Source organism: Saccostrea cucullata, unplaced genomic scaffold (assembly GCF_032062105.1).
Source record: "Saccostrea cucullata isolate Sc308-1 unplaced genomic scaffold, CSIRO_AGI_Scuc_v1 ctg7759, whole genome shotgun sequence".
Taxonomy (NCBI): Eukaryota; Metazoa; Mollusca; class Bivalvia; order Ostreida; family Ostreidae; genus Saccostrea; species Saccostrea cuccullata.
This window is the reverse complement of record NW_026926874.1, coordinates 1-10,383: the sequence shown is the minus strand read 5'-3', so window position 1 is coordinate 10,383 and position 10,383 is coordinate 1. Positions and strand designations below refer to the sequence as shown.

The window sequence follows — 10,383 nt, the reverse complement described above, 5'->3', positions numbered from 1 at the left end:
GCAAATGAACAGATGAATGTGTAAGATTCGCATGCGACACCCTCTGTTAATTAATTATTCAAAGAATTCAGCATCAACTACTAATTAATCCAATATAAATCGTGTCCTGATTCAATAACAAATTTATACATAGTATATCAAAATATACAGGTACATATGTGTTCCTATAAATTCAAGCAATTTGGTTTGTAGCACGTCACTAGAACATATGGAAACATATTTTTTTACGTCGAGTTTGTTTTGGTTATGCTGCAAATGCTATTGGTAAGTGCTGCATCTGTATGAATGAAAATCAACATGTACATAGTTACAGTGCAACATGTTTGTAAATTATAAAGTGCACATTTATATTGAACCAATAAACCAACTCTATAAAATTAAGAGAAACTTTTATTTTAAACTTGAGTAACATTACATCCTAACGTATAAGTACATGTATAGCTCAATTTTACTTTTGTAGGTGATCATTTCAAATACTTTTCTTATTTTATCAGTCTTCTTTCCTTTAATTGGATTTGGCTGCAGATCTGTAGCTCACTGGTCTGGAAAAAAAAATGGGATGGACGACTACAGTCTTTCAGTATTTTCGGAGAGCCACAATTTTTCAGCTATACTATATTGGATTATGACAAACTTGTGAGCACATTTTCCCCAGCTTGCCATCTGCCACTGAGCGATAAGATCAATCAAGTAATAAGCCGCAGAATACTTTGATCACCGTGTTGCTCAAAAATCTCGGCGAGTGTTTGGACAGCATATGTTTTACTTATAACCCTAAACCAATATATACATACACACACCCCATTCCAACTACTTGCTGAATGGCAAATAGCAGGTCCCGAACCTGGCAAAGCATTCCCCCCATTAGACATTGTGTAACCCTCCTCAATCTTACCACGGAAATCTAGGTAACTGATAATTAGGAATGGCGTGTGCCTAAAGTAATTGGCTTCAGTTGTGAAGGGACTAGCAGAAGCCGGGACAGTGGCGCGCGGACAAAGTCAGGTCTGTACACTGTTTGATACTTATAATAACAACCCCTTTTTCTGTTGCTTTTCAATCCCAATAATTTTGCCAGAAAAAATGTCCAGAAAATTAAGATAAATCAATGTTTAGGACCTTAGAAGACACCATTTTGATACCATTTTTGCAATTTGTTTTGTGCAAATATGTTTTCTATGAATGGATTCCATTTGATAAATACTTTTCAGCAAGTTATATTTCCAGCAAGTTAATTAACGAATAATCAGTAAAAATATCACTTACATTGTAAAGCTCGTTAAATATTGAATGTTGTATTATGAAAAACTTGCTTCTAGTTTATTAAATGATGTTCAGTACAATTTAACACCAAACCATGCATTCTACTTTAGTTTAAAAATTGTAATTGCACAATGTAAAATTGCAAATTGTGCATCTATTTTAATGGTTAAGCAACCATTCATTTTTCCGTGAAACCTGTTCTCTTAAAGATCGCTTATCTTTTGCATAACAGAGAGTAAAGGGTAAGGCCCTTGTGTGTGCCGTTTGATGTGAATTATCACTTTTTGACACGTGCTATATCAGGTACAACATCTCAGTATCCGTTATATTGTTACAGAAGAGAGCATTATGTTCTGCGTAATAAACATCAGTGTTGCATGTAATCCAACACATACACACAATTTCTCCCATCTTCTTGGCAAACATATACGTAGGTACTGTTGATTTTGCGGATAGGTGTATTTACAACTTTTCCTTGCATTCTATTGGCATAAGTCGCATTCCAAGATCCATCTTGCCGCCTCGGTTTCGGTTTGAAGGTGAAAACTGATCTGATGATAAATAAAAACTTATATTTTTACAGGATGGCAACTTGAAATCGACTAGGTTAAAGCGATGCTGGTCCGGCTTTTTAGGGACTCGTTCGAAACCCCTTGGGGTTTTCGACTTCAAGGAGGCCGAGATTTAAATCAAGAGCTCGTGGTACAGAGGGTGAGTATAGCAGACGACTTATCCTTATATAGGTATGCACGTGCAGCAATAGCGCACTGATTTCCAGTGATGAAGAGTGACTGACAGAATCCGTCTGGTGTAATTGTCAATTAACAGTTTTCTGATAGGGAAATATATCTCGGCTATTACAGTTTCTCTATCAAGACCTCCCGTTCCTATTCGTCTTCCTAGTTTATAGAGGTAAGTTAATTTTTACTTTCATATTGCGTTGAGAGGGGGCAACGTTCGGCGCAAGACTTCAGCGCACCTTAAAACTTAATTGATATGCAGTAGGCGAAACTTGATACGCTAATACACAGTGGTTGATATAGTGGACAACTAAATATTAGTTACACGTGTCATTATCATTTGGGTTAATTAGAAGTTGATGTTCTCTTGTATTACATGGGAGATTTTTTTTGGTGTTCGATGCCAGATCACTTTGTTTTTCTTTGATGTGCTGATTTCAGAAGCAAGAGAAGTGTTTTTGTAAATATTTTACCTGAAGGCAAATCATGATGTCTTGAACCTGCGTTTTGGCTCTTCTTAACAGCCAGTCTCCGAGAAAAGCATGCAAATTAGTCCGAAAGCAGGTTTCTCCGATTGCCTTCAAATTTTATGAGCCAAATCTACTATGCATAAAATGAAATCAGACAAATTTTCACTGAGCTAATCCAACCCACAAACGTTTTATGGCCTGTTACTAAAAATAGCTCTTATGCAACAAAATTTTACTAGGTAATTTTTTAACATTTCAGACATTTTTGAGGAGAAAAAAAATTGCAACTTTAAAAATTATTCAAATATTCTGTTTTGTTGTAAAAGAATAAAGATTAGTTCTTCATAAATGCATAGTCAGAATGTCTGACATTCATTTTGTTTTAGTGCAAATAGGTCATGAAATTGGCACTGTTCCAAAATTTGGAAAAAGTGACAATTTTTAGTGGAATTGAAACTATTCTTGTAAAAAGGGGGGATGTTTTAATCCAGTAATTTTTATTGCTTATTGTTAAGAATGCCTATGTGAACAAAATATATAAAAATTGCCCTTGGCCAATGTACACTTTAGAAAATATTGAAAGTCAAAGTTTGTGAAATTTTCACATAAAAAATTCAAGGATACAGTTAAAAATACTCAAAAAATAGCTCAAAACATGTCCAAAACTTAAAAAAAAGTTAATTTCAATAGTTCTTCCTATCTGTAATACAGAATTTAAACAAACATATCTCTCAATCTAATACTTAATGACTTTAAATAAAAAAATACATAGAAAAAGAGGAGGGGGCAGGGGGCTAAAGAGGCCAAATATGCATGTAAATCTCGTGTGGCTGCCTTTGTTTTTTTTTTAAACAGTGGGCGAGGAATGTTTAAATTGGCATGGGAGTCCTTGTATAATTTAAATCTATGTCTACATTTTAGCTCACCTGAGCCGAAGGCTCAAGTGAGCTTTATTGATCACATTTTGTCCGGCATCTGTCTGTCTAGCTGTCTGCCCGTCTGTCTGTCTGTAAACTTTTCACATTTTCGACTTCTACTCAAGAACCGCTGGGCCAATTTCAACCAAACTTGCCACAAAGTATTCTTGGATGAAGGGGATTCAAGTTTGTTCAAATGAAGGGCCACGCCCTCATTCAAGGGGAGATAATTGGGAATTAATTAAAATTTGGTGGCATATTTTAAAAATCTTCTTCTCAAGAACCGCTGTGCCAGGAAAGATGAAACTTATGGGGAAACATCCTCAGGTAGTGTAGATTCAAGTTTGTTCAAATCATGACCCTCGGGGGTAAGGTGGGGCCAAAATGGCCAACCAAAGTTTTACATAGAAATATTTAGGAAAATTCTTTAAAAATCATTTTCTAAAAAATAGCAAATCCATGATTGGTCATGGGACTACTTTTAGATTTAAACTTTACAATAAAAAGCCATTTTCTTCTTTTTCCTACCCTTAGTGCTCAGGTGAGCAATGTGGCCCATGGGCCTCTTGTTTAAAGTCTAAATCTACAATTTTATTTCACATATGGAATCACTGTCTAATTAGTATAGTATGCCAGGGACATCAACACTAGTGGGAAACATAGGATAATTTACGCATAACGGGCTTTGCCCGTTATGCAAATTATCCCATGTTAGTGTTGATGCCATGGCATACTATGCTAACTAGTCTAACTAGACAGTAATTTCTTAAATAAACCACTAAATGGATAAACTTATTAATAAGTATAAACCTTTATTTACATTTAATGAATATATACATAATTGCTCAATATTTACACAAGTGAACCAAGTGAACACATTATTCATCATACTATAGTCATTTGATCAACATATTCATTGGAGTGTTACATGTACAGTGTAAGTATAGAAACAATATCTGCAAATTTTCAACATCATCGATACAAACATTGAGATATTTCAGATAAGTTCTTTTTACAGGGGGAAGGTGGAATTACTTGAATTTTTTATTGGATGAACGTGACACAATATATCCTCCTTTTTTTCAGCTACTTAGCCATTTATTTTGTTTATAAAATTATATCATTTTCATTCATTACTTTCTTCTTCTGCCATAAAACAGTGGCTTAACACAATCTGGACAAATTACTGCTCTCTAACATTCTTCACGTATCATAGACAAGTAATTGTTCACTTTCTGGGAGAATCATTTTCTGGATTTTAAAGCCCAACCAATACATTTTCCTGTAGGCTCTTATTGAACTCCACGTCCAATGCCTGTTCCTTGTAGGACACTTTGCTGTGATGCTCTTACTTGATATTGAATTTGTAAAATAAGTGAGTTTTTCAACTGCAAATTTAAATATTTTTCAAATTTCAATATTGAAAATTCTTTTTGCTCTGATGAATATTAACAGGAGTAATACATGTATTGATGATTACTACTCTCTTTGCTTGCTGTAGTGTTTCGACAACGTTCACAACTGGTATCATCTTTCACTTGATCAATCAGATCATGGTTCTATTGAAATAACACTTCAGTTCTGCTCCATTGTTTTGCTTTCTTGGAAAAACTGCATTTAATACCTATAAAACAAAATTCACCATGAAATAAAAAGAAATGTGTCCTCCTTCTTTGAGTATATATCAGTAAAATATGAAGACAGAAAGAATAATTTTTTGTACATGCATAAGTGACTGCTAAATGGAGGAAAAGTGAATCTAGGTCATTGGAAAGGTCTAAGTAAGAGAATAATGGCAAACTGATTGCTGTCACCAATACTGATTTTAAAAATATTAAGTTTATAATTACAAAATTCATAATTGAAGGTCAAAAGAGAAACATTTATTAGAACACTCAAGGTAAAAAAAAAAGGACATAGTCAAATTGCTTTTACCATTATATCTAATTTTATTATAAAGATTTATCTTGAAAAATGAAATAAATGTCATTGGAGAGATCAAGGTTGAAAAAAATTGTGATACCATGTATGTAAAAAACATATATTTTATTAAAAAATATGATATAAGCTGGCAGGTAAAACTGGTGCAAGTGTATTTATGTGCACCACTTTCTACTTCAAATTTTCTGACAAAAAAGTGAAAGTACCTGGTTTCTGTCTATACTGTCTAAAAATTGTAGAAGAATGTCAAAAAGCTGACCAAAGCTAGATGTGACATTGTGACATAAATTCCCCAGGAAGAAAAAAGAAAAAAAAAATTACATGATACCATCTATCATTTTTTGGAGGTCCAATTGTTTGCTCTACACAAATTTTGTATTGTTGGACTTTTGAGCTGGAATATACTGTTCGTTATCTCCTAATATTTCATTAAAAGTTTTAACATGTGACAATGAAATATTAACAAAATTTCATATCCTATAAAATAATTTTTTTTTCTTAAAGCAGTTGTCAACTTTTGATTGATTGAAAGCATTTTGTTTTATATCCCATTAATAAATTGTCAACTTTTGATCTACAAAAAAAAAATTATTTCATTTGGAAAAAAGTAAAAAATTGAAGTTTAAGGGTAAATCATTCACATTTACACTTAGACTTGATCTACAGATAATTAAATTAATGCTGATCAAGAGAATAGCAAAAATCAGCAAAGTAAGAAATCACTGGTTTTATCATTATGACAAAACTGTGTCACTGAACATCCTGAATAGCTCTATTAAAGAGCATTTGACTATATACTTGTTTTTTTTTCATATAAGACTTTTGAAATATTTTTTTTCAAACAACAATTCTTACCATTAATATCTGGATCAGGACACTTGTCTTTTAATGTATTGGGGTCCAAAAAAACTCCTCTGCATGTTGACAAATATTGCTACAAAAAGTGAAAGTTAATCAATATTAAATTATTTATAACTTTACCTAGGTTTGTTATGCAATTTGAATAATTTGGACCTCTCCCACACATGGTATACTAATTAAGTATCATATATTCATTATTGACTATTGTGCAAGCTTAAATGTTCTGTATAAACTTTCTGTTATGAGTTCATATTATCATGACCCATTACCTTTTTTAAAATATCATTATGCAAAAATCTGTATTCATTTTGAATACATTAATCATGTTAATTGTTAAAGTAAATATGATAGAAAAATATGTGTGATAATATTTGGATAAAAAACCCTTTCAATGAGTTCCTTCTTTGAATACCTGGCACTTTTATATATATACTCTTTAGTTTAGACTTGTTTTGAGTAGCACACTATTTCACTACTTGCACAATGCCGCAATTCAAAAAGTATAAATTAAACATGTATGCAAATCAAAGCATATGTGCAGTTGAATGTTGAATATTTTTTTAATTAGAGAAGTTATGATTTTTACTCCATCAGGCATCTCCTCACAACTGTTTGAACTTTCTTAATTTCTTTACACAAATATACGAGGGTTGTCCCAAAATTTCGTAGACTGAGCTCATATCTTTTAAAGAAATTAATGTATCTTTATAAAATTTTCAGGGTAGATAAAGCGTGTTCTTGGCAGATAGATTACGAAGTTTGATCATGTTTACTTGAACACTTTTCGAGTAATAACATATAAAGTGATATCGTTCTCTAACACCCGGAGCAATCTGCAATGTCAAAAAATACAAATGTCAATTAACGGTTCAAATTTTTGGAGAAAATATTTCAATTACCAGAATCAAATTCTTAACTTAACTTAACTTAGTTATAAATGTGAAATATCTAAATAACTATGATATGATCAAACATTAAAATATGTAAACAAAGTATATGCAAGTACAGGTATGAAATAATAATAATTTGAAAACGCTACATTTCTACGGGCTTTTCGTCTGTTTTCTCTGATGGAGTTGTACAATGGAATTCTTGCCCATTTCTTAACCCTGTCTTTTATTTTAGTTACTGTTACATGTATTTAAAAAGAGAAGCCGTTTTAGTCATTTTAAGTACTAAGGAACAAGAAAAAGTTTCCTAGTCTACCAAATAATTATGACTGGTACATTTCTGTAAGAGTGAATTCAGGATCTAAACACTTGATCATAGTCCAGTGCGCCGCCTGTGCTAACGCAGCCGCCATTTTTCAAAAAGTCGGATTTCAACCCCATGTATATAAATCGTTATAAAATTCACATTTATCAAAGCATTTTTACCAAAATTTGAGGAAATATAGTTAATAAAGCAGTATTAAGAATTTTCATTTCCATTCAAAAGATACAGGGTAGTAATTACATTTCCGTAGGATTTTAAATATAAAATACCAAATTTGAATTGCAACTTTTGGGTATTGCGCCGCCTTCCTACACCCGACAACGAAATGTGTCTTTTAAAATGGAAAAATTTGTGTAGTTACTCCTTATTTGTCCATAAATTTATTTGATAGTGTTGGTTTAATCTATATACCAAGTTTGATTATGTATGACATAGGGTTCCTACAAAACAACGCTTGTCTACGGAATTTTGGGACAACCCTCGTATATGTATGACATATCAAACAATAAACATGACTGTTCCTAGTTAGAACATTTTCATTCATTATTCAAATTTCTATTATAAATTCTATATAGGTCACTGTAGATATTGACAGCAAAAGGAGCTGCAACTTCGATGTCCAATTTTTTTTTATATTAACTACCGGGGGTATTTCAAAAACCGATAAAAAATATTTATAATCTTCTGTTGTTCATATTTGCCGCATTGCGATGAAAGAACTTTTTTATAGCCTATGATTGAAGCAAGATAAAGATTGCATTGTCGTTGTTTTTATTGATTTCTTAAATAATTCTAATTTGCTTGTACGGAAGTCTTTCTTCTAAACACTTGAATAATACTTCATTTTATTTTTAGTCTTACTGAGCAAAAAGATTTTAATTTAAATACAAATGTAACATTATAACATGTTATATCATTTTTATGGCAAAATAAAATCCTTAAAAATGCAGCTCATATTGCTTGATGTAGAGATCAGATATTTGGCCTACCTGTCAACATGGTCAGGTCCTGCAGTTTCTCGTCAACGTCAAGGTAGCAGAAATTTGTTATTCTTCTTCGCCATTTTAACCATGTTAACCCCCAAGTTATCCGTATGTCTTGGATAGATTCAAAACTTTAAATATGGACGTCATGAGAAAAAATCCACTTTTCACATTCAAACCTCCAGTCGGTCCATAACGTTTTCCATACAGCTTGATACTATAGCGTGTTGGTCGGAGATTTAAAGAAGCGCAAACAGTGTGATGGATCCTTGATACAGTCATTCAAATAAAATACTTGACATACAAGGCACGAAATGTATCAAAAATCTTCGAAGTTGCATTGTCCTCTTGGCGACCCTGACACATTGGAATGTCATTTCCGCCTTTTTCACATGAAGACTTCCACAACGGGAGATAACTCTTATACACACTTACTCATTCTTGTCATCTTATTTTCTTATATCATTTTTTAAGTAATTTTAAGTAAATTATTAACTTTTAAATTTTTATAGACTTTCTAAATATAAATTCAGACTAAAATATGTTGATTGGTCATCAAATGAACCCATATTAATAGTATTTGATTAATTCTATGATACAAAATGAGAGCTTTGCTAACATGCTTAGGTCATCATTTCAACAATTTATAAAATATATCTGCACTAAATAGCCAAGGGTGAATTTTTTATATTTGATAGAACATTAATCAATTATTATAAAAAACTTTATTTTATCAAATTATTTTATCCCCCATCACTGTACCACTGTCCTAAATATCCATAATTATTCTGAAGTTCCAAATTTCGCCTTGCATATGGCTTTAGTATAGACGGCAGATAGTCGTTATCATTATGAAAAATAGGTATTTGTAATTTTTGACATCTATGTATTGATGAAATAATAAAATACTGTTTTGAAAATAATTTTGCAGTAACTTTATCAGGCCTCAAACTTACCTATTTTTACCTTCTATATAATGCCAATTATTGCTAAATATAGAAACTGGGTTGTTACTAAAAATAGAAGCACGTGACACACTTTTAAGATCTATTTTTTATATTCTGATACAACCCAGATCTTAAAAATATATGACAAAATGAAAAGCTCTATACACCCTTTAGGACAATTTTTCAGATTTTGCATGCTTTTCTCAGAGACAGGCTGTTAAAAAAAAAATCAGAAAGATTAACTTCAATTGGTGATGCTCTTCGATATCGTCTAACATTCCTTTGAAATTTTGCAGAATTTCTCAATAACACGTCTTGGCAAAAATATTGTTTAAAAAGTACTCTCAATTAGAATTGTATTTTTGCAGCAAGCACCTTATCGTTGCATGATTAATGGCATTAAATCATTTTTTTTCTTCAATTGTTTAATTGAAAAATTTTATGATTTACCTAGAACCTTTGCGTCATATTAAGAAGTTCGATGGCCTTTTGACTTTATCCCAAATTAAAATAATAATAATCTCATAAACGATTACCGAAATTGAAAATTTTTCTGAAATTCAACTTTATTCTCACAAAATTCTTACATACATCTTTTCAAAGACTCTATAAATTCAAAGCTTCTTTAAAAATGCTTTAACTTTGGATTCTTTTCCCTCTCTCGAGAAAAAAAAATCATTCCTTAGAACCATTCTTCGCCTCCCGCTGTCTGTATTATTAATGCTGCAGTTACTCCTGCACATTCCAGTATAGATCTATCAGACTGTTTCATCTTTTGATAGAAAAGGATTACGACCTAGTACCATTATCAAAAAATGTTCCTCTCCTAACGAAAAAAAAGATAATGAAAAGATGCTGACTGACTGCAGCGATTTAAATTTGATAGTAAATGTTCCTGCAGGATTAAGGATATTTCATGTAACACACATCACGTCTGGATGCTTTAAATACGCATCTTCAAACAAGAACCTTATCTTAATTATTGTTTCTTTTTCAACATTCTTTTTTTTTACTAACTAAAAAAGTCACTATGACTCAGGCGAAAG

The 10,383-nt window shown here is 31.9% G+C and overlaps 1 long non-coding RNA gene across 1 annotated transcript; it reads right to left on the bottom strand.

The window, feature by feature from the left end:
- Nucleotides 1–4,518: 4,518 nt before the first annotated feature.
- LOC134272807 (uncharacterized) lies at nt 4,519–8,795 on the bottom strand. Its single transcript, XR_009993294.1, has 3 exons — nt 8,397–8,795; nt 6,187–6,265; nt 4,519–5,014 (listed from the first exon to the last, which is right to left on the bottom strand). It is a non-coding gene; the product is annotated as an uncharacterized LOC134272807 (long non-coding RNA).
- Nucleotides 8,796–10,383: the final 1,588 nt, after the last annotated feature.